The sequence below is a fragment of the Peromyscus leucopus genome, chromosome 13, assembly GCF_004664715.2.
Source record: "Peromyscus leucopus breed LL Stock chromosome 13, UCI_PerLeu_2.1, whole genome shotgun sequence".
Classification (NCBI taxonomy): domain Eukaryota; kingdom Metazoa; phylum Chordata; class Mammalia; order Rodentia; family Cricetidae; genus Peromyscus; species Peromyscus leucopus.
Genome location: NC_051074.1, coordinates 51,612,196 through 51,636,472, shown reverse-complemented (window position 1 = coordinate 51,636,472; position 24,277 = coordinate 51,612,196). Strand labels below are relative to the sequence as shown.

The following is a 24,277-nucleotide window of genomic DNA, read 5'->3' as shown; positions in this document are numbered from 1 at the left end:
CCTCCTGCCGGGAAGTTAGACCTTCCCACATCAATCATTAATCAAGAAAATGGCCCACTGACTTGCCTACAAGCAGTGTTCCTTTCCTAGATAAGGCTGGTTTTATGTCAAGTTGACAAAAAAAGGAACCAGGACATTAACATAGTCTGTCTAAATTAGTATCCAAAACCACACAAGCCAAAAGAATTTATACAGCTTTAAACTTCTAATTTTAAATGTTTAGGCAACCACTGAGCTAAATCCCCAGCCCTGGGAACATCTTCAGTTTTACATTTCTGAAGACAGTTTAAGTTTCTATTTCTAGCACTGTGGCATCAGAATAGATAATAGTCCCTTCCTCTATCCATCAGATAAAGTTATCACTTGGAAAATTTTCATACCAAATCTTAATTTATATTGTAAAAAGAAAGTATGTGTAAAGGATGATTCGAGTATAGGAAGTAGGGCTGCATACAATATTTATGTAACAGTGTAATAAAATGTTACATATGAAAAATATTGAACACTACTGAGAAATTAGGGACCTAAACAGACAGATGCACACTATCAATGTATTAGAAAATGCAGTATTTTGTAAGTTCTTCCCAAACTAAACTAGGAAGTTGATGCTATTACAACCAACATCAAAAGAAAGCCGTTTTCTTAAAAACAGAAATTAACAAGACAGAGGTAGGAATGTAGCTCAGTGGTTCAACTCCTGGCATCACAAAAACAAATTAATAAACCAAACAAGATGATTCTAAAATTCACATGATGAAAAATGACTTTGAATCGTCAAAACAATCATGAAGAGACTGAAGGACTTACTCTACCTGATTTCAAACTAATTATATTTAAAATAATTAATATTGGCAGAAGGACAGGGAATTATTACATCAATGTAACAGAATTAACCTACACTTATATAATCAAATGATTTTTCAAAACAAGGAGGTCAAGGCAGGTAAAGAGGAAAGTATTTTTTGGGAAAAAAAAACTTCAAACAATTAGACATAAAGAGGGAGGAAAGTTTCAATTTCTACATCGTACCATAATAAAAATTTATTTCAAAATAGATCACAGCCTGCAGTGCAAGAACTGAAGTTATAATGCTTATACAAGAGAAAATATAGGAATATATCTTTTCTACTTGGAAACAGCAATTTATTAGGACACAGAAAACACCTACAGTCATAAGAAGGAAAACTAACAATCTTGATGAAGTCCACTATTAAAACTATTTTAAAAAGGTAAGCTGGTGTTACGACACACACTGTTAATCTTGGTACTCAGGAGGCCGAGGCCAAAGGACTGCCATGAATATGAAGCCATCCTGGGATACATGACAAGCCTTGTCATTAAAATGAATAAATAAAAGCAGGCAAGCACCAAATTAGGAGAAAATATATCTGGATAAATAACTTGTATTTAGTACACAAAGAACTGTTACAAGCCTAAAAACAAAAGACTGAATTTTAAAATTAAGCAAGTCTTACAAAGTTATATCCCAAATGACTAATAAGAATATAAAAAGTTGCTGGGCAGTGGTAGAGCATGCCTTTAATCCCAGCACTTGGGAGGCAGAGCCAGGTGGATCTCTGGGAGTTCGAGACCAGCCTGGTATACGGAGCGAGATCAAGAGCACTTGTATTTGCAGAGAATCCAGGTTCAGTTCCTAGCACCCACATGGTGATTCACAACCATGTGTAATTCCAATTCCAGGGGATTCAATGCCCTCTTCGGACTTCCGTGGGCACCAAGCACACATGTGATACACAGACATACATGCAGGCAAAAATACTCATACACATAAAAAGATGTAAAGAAATATACAAATAAAATTTTAAGTGCCTATTAAAGAACAGAGATACAGCTCAGTGGTGGAGCCCTTGCCTGGTTTGTGAATGGCCCTGGATTCCTTCCCCAGCAGTGTATCCAGTAAGTATTTAATTTAGTATTTCGGTGTTGTTTGATAGACTTGAATTTTTTTTTTTTTTTGGCCAGGTCTAGGCCTGTGATCAGGATGTAGTTCTCAGGTCCTTCTCCAGCACACCTGCCTGCCACCATGCTCTCTTCCATGACAATAATGGACTAAGACTCTGAAACTGCAAGCAATTAAATGCTTGCTTTTTTAAGAGTTGCCTTGGTCATGGTTTCTCTTCACAAGATTAGAACCGTGACTAAGACAGAAGGTGTTAGAAGGACTGGGGTACTGCTGTGATGGCCTGACCACGCTGTCTGCTGGAGGAATGTGGAAGACTGTGGGACTTTGGACTGGAAAAGCGGCTGGATACTTAGGTGGGGTCTAATGGGTCATCCTAGCAGGAGCATGAAAGACAGTGCTGAGGGCAATTTGAACTGTGGAAGCCCAGCTCAAGCCATTTCAGAGAAGAATATTAGTAAGCAGCCTAGAGAACATTCTCTCGATATTTTGGCAAAGATTTATGGCTGGTTTTTGCCTTGTCCTAAAAAAAATCTGCCTGAAGTTAAATTGAAGAGTTTGGGATTAATGACACTGGCAGGGATTTCAAGGCAAGGGACAGTAATTGACTGTGTCGTGTGGTTATTAGTAATCACTCTTATGCCGATCTATAATGAAAAGGAACAAGCTGGACGAAGAGAAATACAAAATGTACAGTTTGAGGAGAAAAGGTATGCCAGTAAGTGTAATGGAGCTTAAGTCCAGTGGTCAAGGAGATAAAAAGTTGAGAGAAAAACCTGATGCTAAACGAAATAAAAGGAGTGGTGACCTCAGGGCAAGACCCTACCCAGCTAAGCTTCCAACTTGTGAAAAGGATTTAAAGAAAGCTTAAGCAGCGAAGGAACGAAACCATCAGCAACAGAAAGCTGATGCAAATGTTCCTGAAGAGGGGGTCAGGTTCCAGCCTCATCAAGCAGCAGAACTTGGTGGCTTCGCCTTTAGAAGCAAGGATAGGAGAAAGGGGTTGTAGAATCTCCTTCCTCAGCTAAGTCGCTGAGGCCAGGAGTGTGTCAGGGTTGTGCCTATATGGAAGCCCAGAAAGGCCATTGCTTGAAGCTGTGGAGGTGAAGCCTGGATTGTGTTGGAGACCCCACGATGTTGGAGATGCCAGAGCCTTGAGAGACCTGCTAAGAAGAGCTGCAGACTGAGTGTGCTGCAGTCCACAAAGGAACTGGAGATCTGAAGAGCCCTTTGATTAGACATGGAAATACAGAATCTGAAGTTTGCCCACTGGTTTTGGTCTTGCTTTGGTCCAGTATTTCCTCACTATTCTCCCTTTCCTCCCTTTTGGAATGGTAATGTATATCCTGTGCCATTGTATGTTGGAAGTATGTGGTCTTCATTTTGATTTTGTTTTACAGGGGGTTACAGATTATCAAGAGTCTTAGAAGAAACTTTGAACTTTTAAACAGTGTTGAGACTGTGGTAGACTATGGGGACTTCTTAGGTTGGACTGAATGCATTTTTGCATTATGGTATGGCTATTAGCTTACGGGAACAGGAAGGCAATGTGATGACTTGAATAGGAAGAAATGCACCCCATAGGCTCAAGTATTTTGAAGGCTTAATCACTAGGAGTGAAACTGTTTGGAAGGGTTAGGAGATGTGGCCTTGTTGGAGGGAATGTGTCACTGAGGGTGGGCTTTGAGTTTTTAAAAGCCCATGGCAGGCCCAGCATCTCTCTGTCTGCTGCCCGTGGATCAGGAAGTAGCTCTCAGCTCCTTCTCCAGCACCGTGTCTGCCTGCACGCCACCAGCTCCCTGCCATGATGATAATGGAATAAGCCTCTGAAACTGTAAGCCAGCCCCTAATTAAATGTTTTCTTTTGTAAAAGTTGCCTTGGTCATGGTGTCTCTTCTCAGCACTACAACAGTGCTTAACACACAAGGCAAAATAAGAAACACACTGAGCTATAAAAACATTTATGATATATTACCAGAACTTACTGTTAAATGTTCATTGTCGTCTTTAACAGGCAATGACTTAAACAGCATGAGTACACCCCCATAGAAATGTCTGATTTTGCTTATTTAATTGAACAGAGTAAACTAGCCACAGTGATAGTTCGCTGAGGCAATTTTATATGAATGAACAGTACACAAGACTGAAGTTTTAAAGTCTCTCGTCTATTTAGTTACCTGTCAATTGTTCATTTAAAACTCACAAGGAAACACAGAGATAGTAAGGTAAGCTTGAGTCTATAGAACATCTGGGTCTCTAACGTGTTAAAAAAAATTTTAAATAAACATGCTAAAGTGATGAGCTTCAGTCAGCCTGAACTATACAATGAGTTCTAGTCCAGCCTGGGCTACATTGTAAGATTCTGGGTAAAAAGAAAAGCCCCACAACAATAAAGCAATGACTGCACTGATAGAATGTAGCCAGAGTAGTCAAAAGCATAGAGAAGGCACTACCAGAAGATGCAGTGGGAGATCCGAAGTTACTGTTTAACAGGTAGAATTTCACTTTGGGATTGTGAAAAGGCTCAGGAAATACAGTTACACAACAACATGAACTTTTTTCCCTTCTGCAGAAAGGGTTTCTCTGTATAGCCCTGGCTGGCCTGGAACTGGCTCTGGCCTGGACCTCAAGAGACCAGCCTGCCTCTGCCTCCAGAGTACTGGGATTCAAGCCGTGCGCCACCACTGCCCAGCAACGCGAAAATATTTCATGTCACTGAAAGTTAACTACCTAATGCTTAAAATGGCCAAGGTTGTACAAAGACTTTAACACACGTTAAAAAGGGGGGAAATGTGTTAGTTTACCACATGGGAGCACAGGAAGGTGGTAAGAATACAAGAATGAGGCGCCTGGTTTGAAAGCTCTGTGTTTCCTTCACAGCTTTGGGAAAGTAACTCATTATGGCGGCTTGTTTTCTCAGTTAACAGACCTCCTTCATAGAGGCACGGTGAGGAGTCCAACAATACATAAAGTGTTGAAAATAGTGCATATTACATAGTAACCATTTTTGTTATTGTAATTGAAAACATTTTTTGTGAGGCGGGGCTTCGGTATGTAGCCTCATCTAGCCTTTCTCCTCCTGCCTTAGCTGCTCATGGGCTCTGATTTCAAAGCATGCCACCACTCCTGACTTCAAACATTACAAGTCAGACTCTGGGTTCTGGGGTGGTAGGTATCAAACCCAGGTCCGTCCATACATATGTGCAGTAACTGCTTGTCCACTGAGCTTTATCTCCAAACTGTTCAATGAACTTTAGGTCAAATGTCTCAAGACCCTTAGAAACTCTTCATCAAAATTAAATTAGTCCTTTTGTTTTGTTTTGAGGCAGTCTCATAAGGTAGACTGTCCTCAAACTCAGTATCTCCTACCTGGGCCCCTCAAGGCTCATGTACCGATCCTCGCTCCTCAAAAATTTTAAAGTCAGTAAGAAATAACATGAAAACCAGTAATCTACTCCAAGCTCCTCCTTTAACAGGTAAAGAAATTAAGAACTCAATAGTTGGCCTGAGGTTATGTATCTTACTCCATTAGTATTACTTTTCTTAAAGAAATAGTTTTGGATAATACCAATGCTGACATTCCTGACTTCCAAACCAAAGCAAACGTACATCCCAGAATCTGCTGTCCTTGTTCCTAGTCCATTAAGCATTTATTTATTTGGAGAGAGCCAAAACCCAGCAAAACCAAACCAAAAAAAAAAAAAAAAAAAAAAAAAAATACAATTATCCTCACAGCTAGCAGTCAAAAACACCTGGCCAGAAAACAAAGTGTTAAAAATTGTGAAAACATTCTCAAAAGATGCCACCCCACTACTGTCAGCCAGACACTAACTGAATAATCATAGTGAGGCCTGAAGAGTCTGTCTATGTGGACTACTAAATAGAGCTAATACTCAGCACAAAGAATCGGCTACACATAGTTCTTTATTAAAATCAAACAGGAGTAAGTAGCAATCCAAATACCACAAAACTTCTGGTGCAAAAAAAAATCATCTATGAAGCTTTGGAGACATTTTTGGACTTATTTCAACAGGGCTGTCCATAACTGGTGTCTGGAAATTAGTTCAACCCCACAAAAAGAAAAATAACAGATAATTTGAAGAGCAAACCCAACAAGCATGTCCTTATTTTGCTGCTTCTCCAAGGTTCTTCCTAGAGAATTCAGATTTGGGGGGGGGGGCTGATCTGTTGGTTTTTCAGACAGGGTCTCATTCTGTGCCTCAGGTTGACCTGGACGGCATTGCAATCCTCCTGCCTCAGCCTCCTGAGTTCGGAAACTACAGGCATAATCCACCGCGTCTGGCTCCTGAACCCAGCTCTAAAGGGATAATCACCACCTACACGTGGAATGTCTTTCTCTCCCAATCTACAGTTGAAATCCCACCAGTCCTGTTGAAATCGAAATGTATGATGTACATGTATGGAAATATGATAAAAACCCATTATTATGCAAAATTAATATGTGCTGATAAGGTATTTTTAAAAGAAATATGATCCAACCATTTAAAAGGCTCCACCTATGCATTGGCAGCTTCCGTTGATTCCCCCCGCTGACCTCAGTGTAGAATTAACCTTTTCTTCTCTGCCTTACGCTAATGCCTCTACAACACACTGTTACCAGTATTCACTTCTGACCCACCCTCTCACAAGACCAACACCTGACACCCCACCCCCAGCAGTAGGAAAAGGGAATTAACATGCATTGGGCATCTCACAGACAGGCAAGGGGCTACCAACTGTGCATACATTATCTCATTCAACCTTCCCGACAACAGGCTGGGAAGGTAAACAGGTGGTGTACTGCTGTTCACCTGTAGGGAACTACTGCAGAGTTAATGGCCTGCTGAGCCACCATCACGTTGCTAGCCTATTCCAGTGCACGGAACGTTCGTTGGTTTACTCTGTTCCAACGCGCCAATGTTTCCACCACTCAGTGTTGTGGGGGGTGTTCGTTTTCTGTCTCCCACTGTACCTGAGGAGGTTCCCGCAATTGTTTGCTGACTTCAATATTCTCTCGAACACAATGTCACCCTCTAATAATGAAATCACGCCTCACCCCTAGCCCGCTACCTTTACAGTTCCTTTACCGAGGACTTTACCTACTTGGGCGGCTCTCCACTTGTCCACGAGAAATGCTGCAGACAGCATCCACCCCAAACTGTCCTTCCCACAGAATGTATGAAATGCAACACACAGGAAACATACAACTCTTAGATCGTTCTCCAAAAAGCTCTTATTTCACACTAAGGCACATCTTGATGTCTACGTAAGGATCAAGCAGTCTCCAAGTCACATAGTGGGGCCGTCCGAGGACAATGTCTGAATAGGAAAAGGCTATCTATCCTTCAGGCGTCTTAAAACCAAGGCATCCTACCGATACCATTAGGCAGCCTCCTCCCTTTCTGCCGTCCTCCACTGAATTGCCGTTTGGATTTCCGGCGGGAATGAGAAAGGGGCTCAGAAGCACTGGAGCGATTTCTTCGCCGGCTTAATTAGAAGACACAGAAGGCGCCCCGCCTTTCTAAATCTCTGCATTGAACTCATCTACGAAGGCGGGCAGGGCACGGAAGCTAGAACAAATCCCGCACCGAGCCACCGGTTTCTGCGGCTACCCGGGGGGCCAGTCCCTCTCCACCCCGCGCGCGGTCCCCAGGCACCAGCGCCCAGCGCGGAGTAAGAAGCCCCGCCGCACCTACCCGGGCGCCCCCCGCTCTCATTGTCTGCACGGTGCAGCTCCGGGGGACACGGGAGGGACAGCCCAGGCCCCGCCGAACCCCCTACCCAACGCAGGCCGCCAGGCTGGGCGCAGCGGAACGCGGAGAAGCCCGGCAGCGACCCCGCCCCGGGCTGCAGCCGTCCGCACTCGCCCGGAGGGCCACGCCGGGCGCCGGGGAAAATGGAGGCGGCAGCGCCTCCGGGGCACCCGGATCCCTTGCTTTCCCCGACCTCGAGGACCCAGGCACTCACCGTGGCAGCCCCTCGGCCCTCCCGGGGGCCCCCGCGCGAGGCAGCAGCTGCTCGCACCCTCCTCCTCCCCGCCGCCGCCGCCGCCGCCTCGCCGGGCGCGACGCTCCTCTCCCGAACGCTGCGAGCGCCCGCAGCTCCCGCGGCGCGCGCTCCGGCTCCGGCTCCGACTGACGGACTGACGACCAGCCGAGCCCCAGAGCGGGCGTCGGCGGGGACTGGGCGGGGCGGCCGCAGCGGCGGCGGCGGCGGCGGCGGCTCGCCCCCCCCACTCCACCCCTCCCGGGCGCGGATCACAGAGCCCGCGCGTCCGGCCCGGCACACAGGGCGGGGCTGAGCGGGCCGTGCGGCCCAAGGGCGGACCGGCTCGCGCCCCCGCCGCGCGCTCCGCGGCGCGCGGGTGCGCGGGTGCGCGGCCACCGGCTCACTTCCGGCGGCGCGCGCCTCTCCGGCCGCGCGCGCACGGGGGGTCCCCCGGCCAGCCGCCCCCACCACCCTACCCCACCGTGCCGCCGCCGCCGCCGCCGCCGCCTCCTCCTCCACCACCGGCCGCCCCGCAGGCGCCGGGGCCGCACCCAGCCGCGGTCGTCCTCCGCGCCCCGCCTTTCCTGCGCGCGTCCCCGCGAGCCGCCTCCAGGAACCAGTGAATCAGAGAATGAATGAGCCGGGAGGAAAATCCCGCCGCGGTCCCGCCCTCCGTGGCCCTTTCCCGGGAAGCCCGGCTCCATGGATCCCGTCCGAGGGTCTTGGGAGACCGAGGGGACGACGAGCAGAGCGGTCCCCGGCTGTGCGCCTTTGCCTGCCGTCCACGGACTCAAGTCTCCTGCAACCACCCCCCGGGCTGCCCCAGGCAACCCCGGACCATTGTGAAAATGTGGGAGCACGGCTTTAGGGACTCTGATTTTAGCCCTAAACGCTGCAGTTTCGGGCAATGTATGGGGAGCTTTCAGGATTCAGGCATCCCACTCATCTCCACCTTTTCCCGTCGAAGCCTGTTCATCTACGTCCCCGGTGTCTGTTCTCCCTATTGAAATTGTTCGCAGTACAGTACCGGTGTTGGCGTCTTTCCTTAGCCTTGAGCTGTATCCCCGAGTATTACGCTTAAATACTGAGTTTATGATTCCAGGCTCCAAATTACTCGGATACTGCTTATTTTAATGCAGGTTCGACTTAGACAGACTTAGATTTCTTTCGATTTACGTCCTTATTATGACCTTCATATAAAGTTGATCAAAGGAAAGAAAAAAATAGTATTAAATTACCTTTGCTTGGCTATATACTTTGTTAGCATTAAATTGAACTATGGTCTGGAATTGGCTGCGTTGAATGTTCAGCGTTATTTTTTCGTGTCTTCTTGTCTGCTCTTTAATAGTTTCTGTATTTTGAATTTTCACCAAAAAAAAAAAAAAAGAACATGTGTTTCTGAAATTCTGGCTCTCTTTCTAAGAATGAGTGTTCATTTCTCTATTCTAGGACCAAATCCTAGTCTGATTAATTGCGTTCTACTTCCTGATATTCTTGAGGATTTCCAAGTGGTTTCCGTCTTTTGGACATACAATCTTTCCTGACCTGGTGCACAATCTGTTCCAAACTGGTATTTAGAACTGTACAATACAATTATTTGGCTGCTTCACACTTGAGATACCTGTACTTTGGAAATACATGCAATTTGTATTTTAAGTTTAGTAGGCACTTCAATAATCTGGTGTAAAAAAACACCATCTCATAAACTAAAAATGGTGAATGTAACCAATTCCCATGACCTCTCTTCATCATTTGTTACCTGCAGTTATTTCAGTATGCTATGTTCTTCCCTTGATGAATATCATACAGTTTATTCATCCTTATACCCCCCCACACAGTATCTACTGTGGACCTTTGTATAAATGACAAACGCTTCAAAATTTTTAATCAATAATTCATACACCAGCCTGGTCTACAGAGTGAGCTCCAGGATAGCCAGGGCTACACAGTGAAACCTTGTCTCAAAAAACAAGATAAAGCAAAACAAACAAAAAAAAATCATATAAATGTGTCTGTGGCCTCTTCAGCTCCCTTGTGACTAGGTTTGTTGAGATTCAAAACACCTAGATGCCCAAACCTAACAAATAGCCTATTGTTACTAGATATTATTACTAGATTGACTATGAACATGACAAGGCAGTCTCATTTTTACAGAAACCTCCTTTACAAAACAGGCTCATGAGTGCTCTCTGGGTAGCTCTTAGCCAGCTCTTCTGAGTTTTAAGGTTGGTTAAGGCTAAATCTTAGAAAACAGTCACTTTCCACCATTGAGAAAAATAAGCAGGTTCTCATCAGTTTCATTAAGCCATGAAATAATCCATTCACTTAATTAGAGTTTATTGAGCTCCCACTAAGGTGTAAGAATGCAAAGATAAAAAAAGACTCGCTGCCTCCCGCCCTCAGAAGTCACAGACTGCTGGATAAAGGAGGTAGGGAAGCCACTACTAGAAAATTAGTCTATTTCCAGACCAGGACAGCCTATCCAGTGGGAAGATAAATGGCATGTTTAATGACAGGGAGGAGCTAACCGGATAAGGAGGGAACATTCCAAAGGCAACAACATCTGTGCAGGTGCATGAACTTTAATAGTGCCATGCCCAAGAGGCCAGACTTCCAAGTAATTCCATTTTCAAGATAGGGTTTCTCTGTGTAGCCCTAGCTGTCCTGGAACTTGTTTTGTAGACCAGGTCGACCTCGAACTTACAGAGACCTGCCTGCCTCTGCCTCCAGTGTGCCAGGGTTAAAGACGTGTGCCACCACTGCCCAGCACAAAGTGTGTTCTTAAGTACAGTAGCTTCACAGGATTTTAGTAGATGTGATGGCTATTCTTGGTTACCAACTTGACTACAACTGGAATTAACTAAAACCCAATGATCTGTGAGGGACTTTTAACTAAATCATTTGCAGTGGGAACATTGACTTCTAATCTGGATATTTGAGGTGGGAAGAAAAACCTTCAATCCAGATCTTTCGAGGTGGGAAGACCCACCTTAATCTACACCCCACCGTCTGCTGGCAGCCTGTATAAAAACATGGAAGAATGAAATGACCTCTCCTTGTCTGCTTGACCTCTTCTTTACTATCAAGTCCCTTTCTTCACTGGCAGTAGAGCCTAAACCTTTGGGATTCCAGCATCTACTGAACACCAGCTGAGACAGCCAGCCTCGTGGACTGAACAGCTACTGGGTTCTTGGAACTTCTGTTCATAAGCAGCCATTGTTGGATGAGCCGGACCACAGCCTGTAAGACATTATAATAAATCCCTTATCTAGATATATATTCTATAAGTTCTGTTACTCTAGAGAACCCTGACTAATACAGTAGGCATGATTTCCAAAGTAGCTTTGAGTTCCTTTAACCAAACAAGTAAAAAAAAATGAGCAATGTACAATGGATTCCTCAACTGGAGGACTTTGCAGTGGTCGCGGTAAGGTGCCCTGTGAAGTTTTCATACAGGTATTAGATGCAGCATATCCCAAGTGTGTTCAACTATGAAACCCTTTCTCTAGTGGAACAGATCATTGGACGAGTGTTCCACAGAATACATGTTGGGAAATGCTGACCATGCCCAGATTTTTATTTGACAGTTAGAAAGCGGTTGTCCTGATACATGAAATGACTCAACTATAAACATCTGCTGCTGGCAGGCGCTCAGCTAGAACCCCCACCTTGGCCCTGGTCATTTTAATATTAGTCAACATCTTAATTTATGCGTCAATAACAGATGGCGTTCTTTGATAACTTTTATATCCAGGTCAAAGGCTATCAGATATGAGACTAATAGGTCAACGAATGAGTAGTTAATTTGTTAATCCACTTATCAGAAATATTTTGGTGACTACTATGTCCTCACCTCTGTAATAATGTTTCTACTAGAGAAACATAAGACGTAGTCTCTGGCCTTCAGACACAAGCCATTCATCATTAGTAAGAATGAAAAGAAATCCAGATGTGGGAACTTGAGTCATGCACCCTTTATCTGCATATTTGACAATAAATACTAAAAAGAGTAAGAACAAAATATCTAAAATATCATGGGCAATGAAAAGTAACTGGAGATTTCTTAAATGTCCACTCACAGGAAATTGTTTAAGAAAATGATGGTTTATAGAGGAGTATGCTGTGGGATGTTCTGTATGTCTTGTGGGAGCCCATTCTCGGGTTCCTCGTGGCTTTACCCAGCAGGTCTGCATAGAGGATGATTAGGACCACGGGCCTGAGTGCAGGTGTCTGAGATGCTCTGCATTTGGCTGTGCTGTGGGATGGTCTGTATGTCAAGTTGCTCTGATTGGTCAATAAATAAAACACTGATTGGCCAGTGGCTAGGCAGGAAGTATAGGCGGGACTAACAGAGAGGAGAAATAAAAGAACAGGAAGGCAGAGAGAGACAGCCAGCTGCCACCCTGACAAGCAGCATGTAAAGTACCAGTAAGCCATGAACCACATGGCAAGGTATAGATTTATGGAAATGGATTAATTTAAGCTATGAGAACAGTTAGCAAGAAGCCTGCCACGGCCATACAGTTTGTAAGCAATATAAGTCTCTGTGTTTACTTGGTTGAGTCTGAGCGGCTGTGGGACTGACGGGTGATAAAGATTTGTCCTGACTGTGGGCAAGGCAGGAAAACTCTAGCTACAGGAGTATTTAAAATATTGAAAAGATGTTCACAGTACCTGCTTGATAAAAACTTGTGAACATTAGCTGCAATGTGAATTCATGAAACAATATGGGGAAAATGTAGAAGAAATTACAAGAAGATGAAAGTGTTTGTTGTCCAGTGATGCGATTATGAAGCTTTAAATTTTTCTTGATTTTTTAGCAATCAATCTGCATTCTTTAGTTGACAATTAAGATGAATCAACTAGCCAGCTGTTTGATGACACTTGCCTGTAATCCCAGCATATGGAAAGTTGAGATAGAAGGATCCTGAGTTGAAGGCCAGCCTTGGCTACATAAGAATTCAGGGCCACAGGAGTGACCCTACTGCCATTATTTTGCTGAATGGACATAATATCAAACCGTCCTCTAAATTCTTACCTCTCTACTCACATATTAGTGCAGCTGTCAGACCTCATCAGCAAAACATCTTTGTGCAGTGAATGGCAATTAATTCAGAAACACACAACTGGTTCAAGTGCAGAGAGCAACTGTTAATGGAGTGTTTGTCCCTCACCCGCTACCCCAAGATGTAGGGACCATTGTGGAAAGGGGAGTGGAAAGACTGTAAGAGCTGAGGTTGGGGAGGACCAAACTGAAACAGAGTCTTCTGGAAGCAGCAGGATGCCTGAACTCAGGAACTCACAGCAGCCGTGGTTGCCGACCTAAGACCTGCACAAGACCAAGCCAGCCAACGTTGCTGCTGAGGCCCTATCAACAGGTGATGGCTTCTGGGGGAGAGAGATTCAGAAAGGTGTGGCCCTGGTAGGTCGACCAGTCTCCACTGGATGACCTCACATCATGAGTCTATGGGCAGCACAAATTACAGTTAGTGGGCTTAAAAAAAGAAAGAAAGAAAGAAAGAAAGAAAGAAAGAAAGAAAGAAAGAAAGAAAGAAAGAAAGAAAGAAAGAAAGAAAAAGAAAGAAAGAAAGAAAGAAAAGAAGACAGAAGTTGAAGTTGAGAGGGTTGAGGGCAGGGGTGGATCTTGGAGGGCTTAAGGGGAATGCATGTATGAAATTTTCCAAAGTTAATAACATGTTATGCTTAAAAAGAAAAAAAGAAAGACTTCATGGCCAGTTGGTACATACTGAGACCTTGTCTCAGAAAACAAACGAACAAAAAAGAACTAAGTCCACATTTATGGACAAATCTTTAAAACCACATACAAAATACATAAAGTCAATTTTAAATTTGAAAGAGGATCGCTGCGTTCAAGAAATTATTTTACGAGACAAAGGCCTATAAAAAATAACCGGAGGATAAATAAGTCCAAAACTCTGATACAAACTGTAGGTGCAGTAGGGTTTAGAAGAGAGAAACGGATTGGAAGGGGAGAACTTGAGATTGCAACAGAAGAGTCAGCTGGCACTACATCTGAATGCCAGGGGGAAACGAAGTTGGGGTAGCAATGGTGAGGGTCAAAGACCTCAGTGTTCCACACTGAACAGTCCTTGGCCCTTTCAGACCATCAACTGAAGAACCTATGACCTTAGCTGGCAACTGTTATACAAGAGGGATTCGTATGCCTCACAGAATGTGAATGTGGTATTACATACCCTTTGTAATATTAAAATTATTTTAGTTGATATTTACAAGTAGCCCTGGGAGGCACTTTATCAACAAAGTCTACAGAACTGGACATTTCCAGATATTTATTTGGAACAAATGCAAACTGTTACACAATAGCAGTTATCGTAACAACCTGGATTCTTATGAATGTCCTGACGTCTGTGTCCGTCAGGCTGTGAATGCAGTCAGTCAATCAGAGCCCAGTAATTCTTTGATTACGCACAGCTACGGAGTGCTATTTTAAAGCTAGCTTTTCAACATAACATAACTAACCCGCTTTTGTGGTGTTCGCCATTCACATCAGTTGAAAGAGTGAATGGCTTGTGTGTAATGCCCAATATTGAACTTTAAAGGTTATACCTAGCTTTAGAAAGTCTATCAAGAGAAAAACCAGACAAAACATGAACTTCCATCAGGTATCCCTTTAAAGCAGAGTACCATCAGGGCTGGAATCACCCCTACAAAAAGAAAGGTACTTTGGGTGGGAGGATGCTGTAGCAAATACATTGTAGCCAGTTGGTTTTTAGTGAATTACAGGAGCATTTGTTTGATTAGCTGAAGATGTCCATTTAGGGATGGAAGATGAAAGGACATAGATTATGGAGGCTCGAAGGCCAAGCAGAAAGTTTGGGAAGTAATGCAGTAGAGTACGTGATCAAGCCCACACTTGACTCCGACAGCTATTTCCCCAGGCCTGAGCCTTGCAATGTGATTCCCTCTGCCTGGAATGTCCCCCTCCCTTCTCTACCCTGCTCTTGCTTGTGACAGATCAGTCACGTCTCCTCTGTTATCTCTAGTTCCTGCCGACAGAGCTATTGCTGTGTACCATGCTTTCAAAAAACTCTTTGCACAGTGGTAGTGCAATTCTTTGCACATCTGTCTGATTCTCTTAAAAGACCTTGAGTTTCTCAAAAGGCAGAAACCAAGAATTCTTCATGCTGATTTCCGCCCCCCCCAGCATCTTGCATGAAATATTGTATATAGAAAAGTTCAGCAATATTTATAAAATAGAAGGAAGATAAAAGATCTGATAAGAAAAGTTTGGCAGATCTTGAAGAACAGGTAAAAAAAAATTGAACAGGTAAAAAATTGGAGGTCACTTGTATTAATCCAGACATGAAGTGCTGAAGAATGAAAAAGGCAGGGAACTGAATTTTATTTGGAAAGACTGACAGGCACAGGTGACAGATTGGATAAGCGTAATAGTCCAAGATGACCCCGGGGGTTCCCAGGGTGGAAGAATGGTTACAAGCAGAGGATCAGTATCACTGCCAAGTCCACAGATAGATGTTGACTGCCTGTCAAGTTCAGGGCACTGTGGTGGGTGACAGAGAGGCCACAGGGAAGTGTCTCCTCTTCTGTTACAGCCTGCTCACCAGCAGGGAAGCTGAGAGGCACAAGTACAATTTTGGACAAGTTATACTGGAAATAACGGTCAAGTGAATCAGTACCTTTAGTTGCTAGAAATCAGAAACGAGATCATCCTTGAGGCTTAGAAATACGCTTTTTACACTGTTGAAGATCCCATCGCTGTCCACTATCACTGTGCTTAAGAGGTAATGGATTGCTGTACTAGAGCATTATAAGAAATTACTACACACTGAATAACTTAAACAACAGGAATTTATTGCCTCACAGTTCTAGAGGATAAAAAGTTTCTCCCAGAGCTTCTCTCTTTGTCTGGGCATGGCTACATTTTTCCCCTGTGTCTTCACATGTGCCTGTGGCCTAATTTCTTTTTATAAAGGCCATAGTTATACTGGACTGGAGCACATCCTAATAACCCCATTTTAACTTAATTTCCTCTGGTCTGAAAATATACTCACAATTTGAGTTACTAGGGGTTGAGGCTTCAGCATACAAATTTTGAAGGGCACACAATTTAGCTCATTATAGTTGCCTGATAAGTAGTTCTTGAATTGAAGGGCACACATGTTGTGGAATGTTTAACTACGTAAAGATGTGTTGCATTTGTTTATGCTGTGGAATATTACTTTAACTGAGTAATAGTATGTTACGTTTGTTTATGTTGCCTTTGTTAAGGATGTAAAGATTGTTAAATTTGTTTGTGTTGTATTTTGTTTAATTATGTTAAAGGTGTCTTGCATTTGTTTCACCTTGCCTGCCTAAGGCACCTGATTGGTCTAATAAAAAGCTGAACTGCCAATAGCTAGGAAGGAGAGGGATAGGTGGGGCTGGTGGGCAGAGAGAATAAGTAGGAGGATATATATATATATCTGTATCTATGTCTATCTCTCAGAGAGAGAGAGAGAGAGAGAATAAGGGAGAAAGAGGGACATGCTGGGGTCAGAAGTCAGGCAGCCCCCAAGCCAGACATGGAGACAGTAGGAAAGTAAGATATACAGAAAGAAAGGTAGAAAGCCCAGAGGCAAAACACAGATAAAGAAAAACAGATTTAAAAAAGAGCTAAGATAAGGCCAAGCATTCCTAACTAATAAGAAGTCTCCGTGTCATGATTTGGGAGCTGGTTGAAGGTCTAAAGGAAAGCCTGCTACACACACACATGATGTCTGTAAAGAAAAGAGAGGGGCCTGTGAGGAAACATGCCCATGGGTTCCTGTACATCATGTATGATGCACTGAAAGTTTGAAGAGCCTGGAAACATATGTACATACACATTCTATATAACAAAATTTTTGTTGACATTATAATACACAATGTACTCAATGGTGTGTTTAGTACATTACTTAATAGTATTGAAATCCATTGCATTGCAGTGAACATGATAAATTAGTACTATCTTTCCATAAATCCTGCACATCCATCTGTGTCTCAGATTTTTATTGAATAAATATACATCTGTAGTATGCCACAGAAGGTGTAAACAAGGAACTCAATCTGTAGAAATTAAATTATCTAGGTTTCTCATATTTCATGGCATATGCATACAGATATGAGTTAAAGAACTATTCTCTGCCTTTGTTACCTTGTGGTCTTATGTATATGATTCCTTAAACAGTTTGAGAAAAGTCACTTGAGAAACGTGTCAAGGAAAATAAACAATAAACGGATGAACAGCTGATATTCAGAACTTTTGTTCAGTCGTGTGCTTTGAGGCGAGGCTCTGCCACAGAACATGGTTCCACCTAAGTGCTGTCACGGGGCTGCCAGGCCGGCTCTTCAAACTTTCAGTGCATCATACGTGGGTTGTACAGGAACCCGTGGGCACGCTCCCTCACAGGACCCTCTCTTTTCCTTGAAACACCTTACAGAATATCCTAAACAGTCTTTCCTGCTACCAGAACTACTTACAAAGTAATTTTTCCCCAAACAAGCCAACAACAATAAAAGTATGGTATTTTTACTTTGAAAATGCAACATCACTCACCAGGCAATGGTGGTGCACGCCTTTAATCTCAGTCCTTGGGAGGCAGAGGCAGGCAAATCTTGGAGTTTGAGGCCAGCCTGGTGTACAGAGGGAGTTCCAGGATGGCCAGGGATACACAGAAAAAACCTGTCTTGGAAAAATGAAAGGAAAAAAGGAAGGAAGGAAGGAAAGAAAGAAAGAAGAAAGGAAGGAAGGAAAGAAGCAAACCAACACAACCTCACAAAACATCATAAACAGTGTGATTCTGATAGTGTTAAAAATAAGAGCTGTAATCCACAATCATGTACATGTGTACATCTATTGTATTACTTATTGTTATAACAAATTACCATAAACTCAGTGGTTACAAGCAATATAAATCATTATCTTACAGTTCTTAAGATCAGAAGTTCATCGTCAGTGTTAGTAGGCTAAAGTTAAATATCGAAAGAACTTAATTCCTTCCGGAGACTCTACAAGTATATCCACTGTCTTTTCTGGCCTCTAGGAGCATCTTACCTTCCTTGGCTTTATGACCCTATTCTCCATCTTCAACGCCAGCAGCCTAGCCTTCCTGCCTTCCTCTTATAAGGACCATTGTGGTTTCATCAGACTCAGGTGAATAACTCGGAATAACCATTACAGTTTGACTTCCTCCCCAGAATTCATGTTTTAGAAACTTAATTCCTAATGCAACAGGCTTGGGAGGGGGGATGGGAAGTGTAAGGTCATGAGGACTCTCCCTGCATATTTTAATGGCACAATAAAAATGCTGGTACTGGCAAAAGTGGGTTCACTCTCTTGTTTCCTATGCCCTTCAGCCTTCCACATGGTCCGAAGGCCACTGCCACAGCTAATTCCTTGGTACGGGGCTTCCTAGCCTCCAGAACTGGGAGCTACTGGTTTCTCTTCACTGCAAGTCACACAGCCTATGTCATTTTGTTATAGTAGCACAGGACATAGAAAGAATCATCATGCCCTTAATTTCTACCCCAGGACTCTGAGGCAGAGGCAGGAGGATTTTTGAGAGTCTGAAGCCAGATCGATCTATGTATCAAGTTCCAGGACAGCCAGGGCTACATGGAGAGACCCTTTATTTAAAAAAAAAAAAAATCAAAATGGTCTTGCTTTTTTCTTTTTGTATTCATCAAAAACATCAACAACAAAAGACATAAATATTCCCTATAGCGGGTATCCACTATTTGGTTGGTCCTTCCTTCCACCTAGAGCCCACTGATTTCTTTTTAAATTGCTCCTCTTGTCCCAGACACAAGCTCGGTTTGCTGCCAAGCATAACACCTTTCCACTCAGCTCACAGGAAAGGTACTGCAGACGATATCATGTGTATAGTCTCTCTCTCTCTCTCTCTCTCTCTCTCTGCCAACACTAGGAGAAAAGATAGAGCGCTTAGGAAAATTCAACCAACAGACACTAGTTATGGTTCTGGATATTGTAGAAAACGGGACAGCAAAGATAAGGCAAGGAACAGACACTTCCACAGCTGTTTGCATCCTTGATTCAGTGTGCTTGAGGAGCGGTCACAGTTTTTGTCCCGACCTAGGATTGGATATATACATCTACAGAGTCCCCTTTCCACCCAGAATGGCTGTTTCCGTCCATTGCAGCAAGTCATCAAGGATGAAAATAGTTAGGGATTTTTTAAGGCTGCCACAATTCCCCGTTGCCTGGACAGTCTCAGGGAGCTCTTCTGACATCTTCAAAGCCTCGCGTCCTTCCTTTTCAGCCCCATGCCACTCGGCGAGTCCTCTCGTCTTTTTTCTCAGTTCTTGGGCTCTTTCTGTGGTCCTGCTCTTGTTTCCCTTATTTCTCCTCTGAACTGTCTCCTCTTCCTTCCCTGATCATCTGTATCCTGTCCCAGCCACCTCCATCAAACTCCCCCAAATCAGCCAGGAAGGGCCTCCTTCCCTAAATTTTTGTACTATGTGAGGCCCGTGTCATGCAGGTCATTCATGGGTCCATGTTTTATAGTTGGAGATCATGTAGATCATCAGTCTATGGCATAAGAACTTATTAGGTCTTAAAAAATTGCACTCAAAGCTGGGTGTGGTGGTGCACATCTGTCATCCTGAGCACGTAGAAGGTGTAAGGACAGGAAGATTAAGAGTTCAAGGCCAGCCTAAACTGTGTAGTAAGCTTAAAGATAGGCTGCGCCACATGAGACTCTGTCTAAAATGATACAAAGATGTCACCTGTAGAGCTATTGATGGATTACACAACATGTTAAATAATAGCTCAGCGATATTGTTATCAATCAACAGAAGGAAGCAGAGTGGCCTGCTATGTTGGGGACACTTTGGTGACACAAAGTTGTCACCCTCATGCTGCATGCCTTCTCATCATCGCTTCAGAGATAAATTAAAAATGGGAAGGAAAACCTGATGGAGGGGGGAAGCAGAATTATTAATTGCAAGAAGACAAAATACACAAGAGAGACAAAGACTCTTGCCATTCGTGACGATCGGCTGTGCCAAAGCATAGGAATCAGGACGGATGTGGAGGGACATGTCTAACCACATAATGAGAATTGTGTCTGGATGGATTTTTTTTCTTTCTCTGTGAGGGAGTCAAACAGTTGAAATGAATTCTTTGCTTGGATAATGTATTTCTATGGTACTTCTCAACAACAACAACAAAAACAACCAACTTTTGAAACTAGATTAAGGGTGAGTCTGCCTACATGTGACAAGAAGGAAGAAAATAATTTTAATTGCATTAAAATACTGCATCTGACACTCAGGTTTTTTTTTTTTTATTGTTTCCTCTGCTAAAGGAAAGAATTATTTCAAACACATACAAGGGATAAGTTAAAAATCTTTGATTTATTTATCTGCTTTCTTCCAAGGGGAAAAAAAATAACTGTGCTCAAATGTAATTCCTTTCTTCTTTTGATATCACACCTGCCTCTTTTACATCAAGTGGAGGTGTAAATGTCCAGCCCATAGTAGGTCTTAAAAGCACTAAACAACAAAAAAATGATATAAAAACAAACAACTCTCAACACTAAACAATATTCTGTGCCTGGACAATGATGCTCTTTTCTCAGAAATTCGAATGCAAATATTATAGCTTACCCATTGTGAGCCAATACTTGGGAGAATACCAAATTGTGCTTCGTAGTAACGGCAAATACTTGCGGCAAATTTCCTCTCTTCCTTTTCTGCCTCCCTGTCCATAGCAACATCTCAGTATCCATCTGGACTTTAATTTGGAGGAGGGACACTGTGTTGGCAATAGTGCTGGATGGTGATAGATCAAGGTTCACATTTGCATTCACTGTTCTTGTCATTATACCATCTCTTAGAACTTCAACAAATAATGGGTTTACCAGGGCATCAGAAAGAAAAAAATCCTTTCAAAACTTTTTCTCTTATGGGCTTTACAACCTATAGCAGAAGTCGGAAGCTGAATGTTTTTAAAGCCAAGTAAAAGCATTCTACAGGAGTGTGTAATAGGAAATATAGACAGGGAATAAATGGTGTCTGTGAGCCCAGGGAACAGATGAATGGGGGGATGAAATAATTACTTGGATGAATGGGGAGACCTGGGGAATGATACAGGATTGTATATTTAAATGTACGTTGGTGTATGGAGAGCTTCATATGTGTTCCAAAGTCACATTCTCAAATGCTCTTCTGTGTGGTTCACCACAGGAGAGGAAAACAAAAACAAAAACGAAAACAAACCCGAAACAACCAGATGTCTTTTTTAAAAAAGACTTTCAGTTGTTGGTAAGAAGAATCTTTTCTCATCAAGCAAGAAGTCTTTTCTTCCTGTGGTTCTCAACACCTGCACTCATGAATCCTCAAACTCCTGTTTGGGGGGAAACATTGCCCCATTTGTTTGGGTTTGGGGAGTTAATTTAACTTTGACTGGGTCCCCCTTTCCTTGGAAGCAGAGAAATCCAACCTTAGTTACCATTGGGGTTTCCTCCCTCGACCCCCTACCCTCTGCCAAGCAAGCCCACAAACTTAGAGAGCCACAGGTCCCATCCACCATCAGCCCACGAAGGTTCCCGGGACGCGCTCACTGCCGTACTCCTAGAAGCTCCTTTAATGGAGACCCTTGTTGCTTTAACAGCACCTGGAGGCAGGAGAGTCTTCAGTGAGCTAGAACTGCTTTGGTGCCTCTAGGCAGTAGGAGGGAAAAGCATGAAGAAGAAGGGTTGGCCTTCGCAACTTTTCATACTTCCTAGGCACCCCACCCTCCTCCCTGAAAGCAAATCCAGTTCCCTTTTCCCTCCATCCGGTCCAGCACAGGCTTTTCTGTGGGTTTAGGAGGTTGGAATTTAAAACCCAGAAGAGAAGTACGGCGCAGGCAACTTCTGCTTTCCTACTCGTGACATACTCCCCGCGGCAAAGAAGCTCAGCAGCGGCTTCCGGCTCTGATTATGGAACAGGAAGATGAAGTCATACATACGTACCAGCAGTTTTCACAGCCCAGCTGAGTTAACAGGGAATATGCTTTGCCTGAACACTTAATGCAAAAGAGTTGATCAGGAAATTACTCAGTATCCACCTTCCTTACAAATCTGTAAAATGTTAGTTTCAACACCTACAAACCGGGGTCCGTGGACAAAGTTAGAAAATTTCAGTAGCCGCCAACTGTGGCTCGTTTCTATGACAGCAGCACTGGACTGGAGAGGTTGAGGCAGGAGGACTGCCATGAGTTTGAGGCCAGTCTGAGCTGCATGGTCAAGCCCAGGCCAGCCTGGGCTACCGTGTGGGACTCTTAACTCAGAGAGAGGTGGGGGTGGGGAAGAAACTGTTGGTGGAAAAGCTACACTCTTCCTTCGAGCAAGTTGCAACCGGTTTTATGTGAAGGACACGAGACTGTAGTAAATCTACTCACCCACACTCATTTAACTCACATTCTGATTTTTTAACTTATTCCTAAATAATTTAGCAAGGCGAAGCACTGCCAAGAGTTCCACCAGGGAGCATTCACAGCTGCAGCAGCAGCCTTTGCTCTATTACTGCCCTTTCTCGTTCCCTCAACACTTAGGAGTCTACAAAGGGACGTGGAGGAGCTTCCGTTTTGTCTGGAGCCTTGCTCGGGCTCTGTCCCTCTGCTCCAGGGTTGGCTGTATCTGTGCACGCGACCGCAGTACTAAGTAGAGGTTATAATTAGAATGACATGGTACGGTAGGGCCATGTGTATGGGTATCTACTGCAAAGCTTCTTGACAGTGACCATGACAGATGAGAAGCTGCAAAGGCTCTTCATGCGTCTCTGGCATCTTCATTTGAAGAGTTCTCACATAGAGCATTTGTTGAAGTTCTACTGTCCACCAAATAAAAGGTTTTTTCCCCCCTTTCCTTAATACTTTTGGCACTTTAAACATCTTTTATGTTTTTATTTGTGTCACAAAAATGTTTTTTCTTTAGCTATTATTCAAAGAGACGATGACCTTTAGCTAAATATCAGTGTGTGTTTAAACTATCATGGTTCCTTAGTTAGGTCATATTTCCTTAAAGTTATTCTGAGGAAGATGGGTCCATCTGCTGCCGATTATCCTCGTCTATAGATCATGGCTCACAGAGTTGGAGACGCTGAAACTGTACACGTGGAAGGCTAGCTGAAAAGGTCATCAGCTCTCTGTGTGACATGAGTAAGTGTGTTTGATTTCTTCCCAAAGCTCTAAGGAGGAAGAGAAAAACTTTATCGTCCAGTCTTCTCTAAGTAGCATAGCAATGGAAGAAGAAATCATTAGTGAGAACTTTTATTACCCAGAAGTCTGTGCTCCGAGTGACACACAGAACAAAGAATTACAGATTATTCCCTCTGGATTTTCAGCTTTGCATAATCTTCTCATTCAAAGCCACATCCACCAGGAAGATATTTCCATTCATTCATTCATTCATTCATTCATTCATTCATTCATTCATTCATAAAAACATTGGTTGAAGTCTTACCGTGCATTGGGTATACTCCAAGGAACATAAGAGCAAATTCAGCTAAATTGAATTGTATCCCAAAGCTTGTGTGGGAGCCCAGCTTCCCAGCTTGGTTTAGAGGACTTGGGGTCTCAGTGCTTTGACTCTGTACCTGGCATAAAGCCGATGCTTTGAAGGTGAGTTCAGCTAAATCAATGGAAAGCTGTCCATCTAGGGAGTCGACTGAGTGTAACAGCTGTGCAGTTGTAGGATAGGCACGGACAGCCTCAGTAGGTGGTGGATACGGGGGAGGACAGAGCGGGTAGCACTGCCCTGGGATGAGTCTAGAGTTCCTGATGCTATTTCATTTCCTAAGAGTACTAGAACAATATGGATCCCAGGTCCACAGGAACTGGAATGGAAACACCAAAAAAAAAAAAAAAAAAAAAAAAAAAATTGTTTGCCACAAAATCTTCCTAGTTTCACTTCAGAGGTCACCATGTAATCCAATTCTAACCCAAGAAATATAAAAGAACATCTGTTGAGAGTAAGGGGCAGGATTTGGGGGAATAATTTGCTTTTTTTTTTTTTTTTTTAACCAATGGAGATAAACATAACTGGCCAAGACCGTTTGCCTTCCAGCCTCTAACACATGTATTAATATGTACCATATGATACTTATATGATGTGCAGTGTATGAGCACTCTATAGGCAACATGCTAAGGAGAGTGGAACAAGAGAGGAGCAGGCTGGCTCTTTGACATGGCAGACATTGCTCCGTCCTGAAGGGCCTCGTTCCAGATTTCTTGTTGAATGAATAAAGTTAATACTTTCATGGCTGAACAGCCATTGGGATTTCCACTGTTTATAGTAAATGAAAAGAAGGAAGGAAGAAAGGGAGCAGGAAAGAGGGAACCGA

General features: G+C 43.4%; 1 protein-coding gene across 8 annotated transcripts in view; it reads right to left on the bottom strand.

Annotated features, from left to right (window-relative positions):
* Positions 1–8,068, bottom strand: part of Raph1 (Ras association (RalGDS/AF-6) and pleckstrin homology domains 1) — an 85,398-nt gene extending 77,330 nt beyond the window's left edge. For 5 of the 8 annotated variants that reach the window (XM_028856383.2, XM_037210352.1, XM_028856384.2 and 2 more), the window contains exon 1: positions 7,889–8,068. The gene's annotated coding sequence lies outside the window, so the exon portion shown is untranslated. The remainder of the gene's footprint in view (positions 1–7,888) is intronic. The other 3 variants (XM_028856387.2, XM_037210354.1, XM_037210353.1) reach the window with 1 other exon arrangement.
* Positions 8,069–24,277: the final 16,209 nt, after the last annotated feature.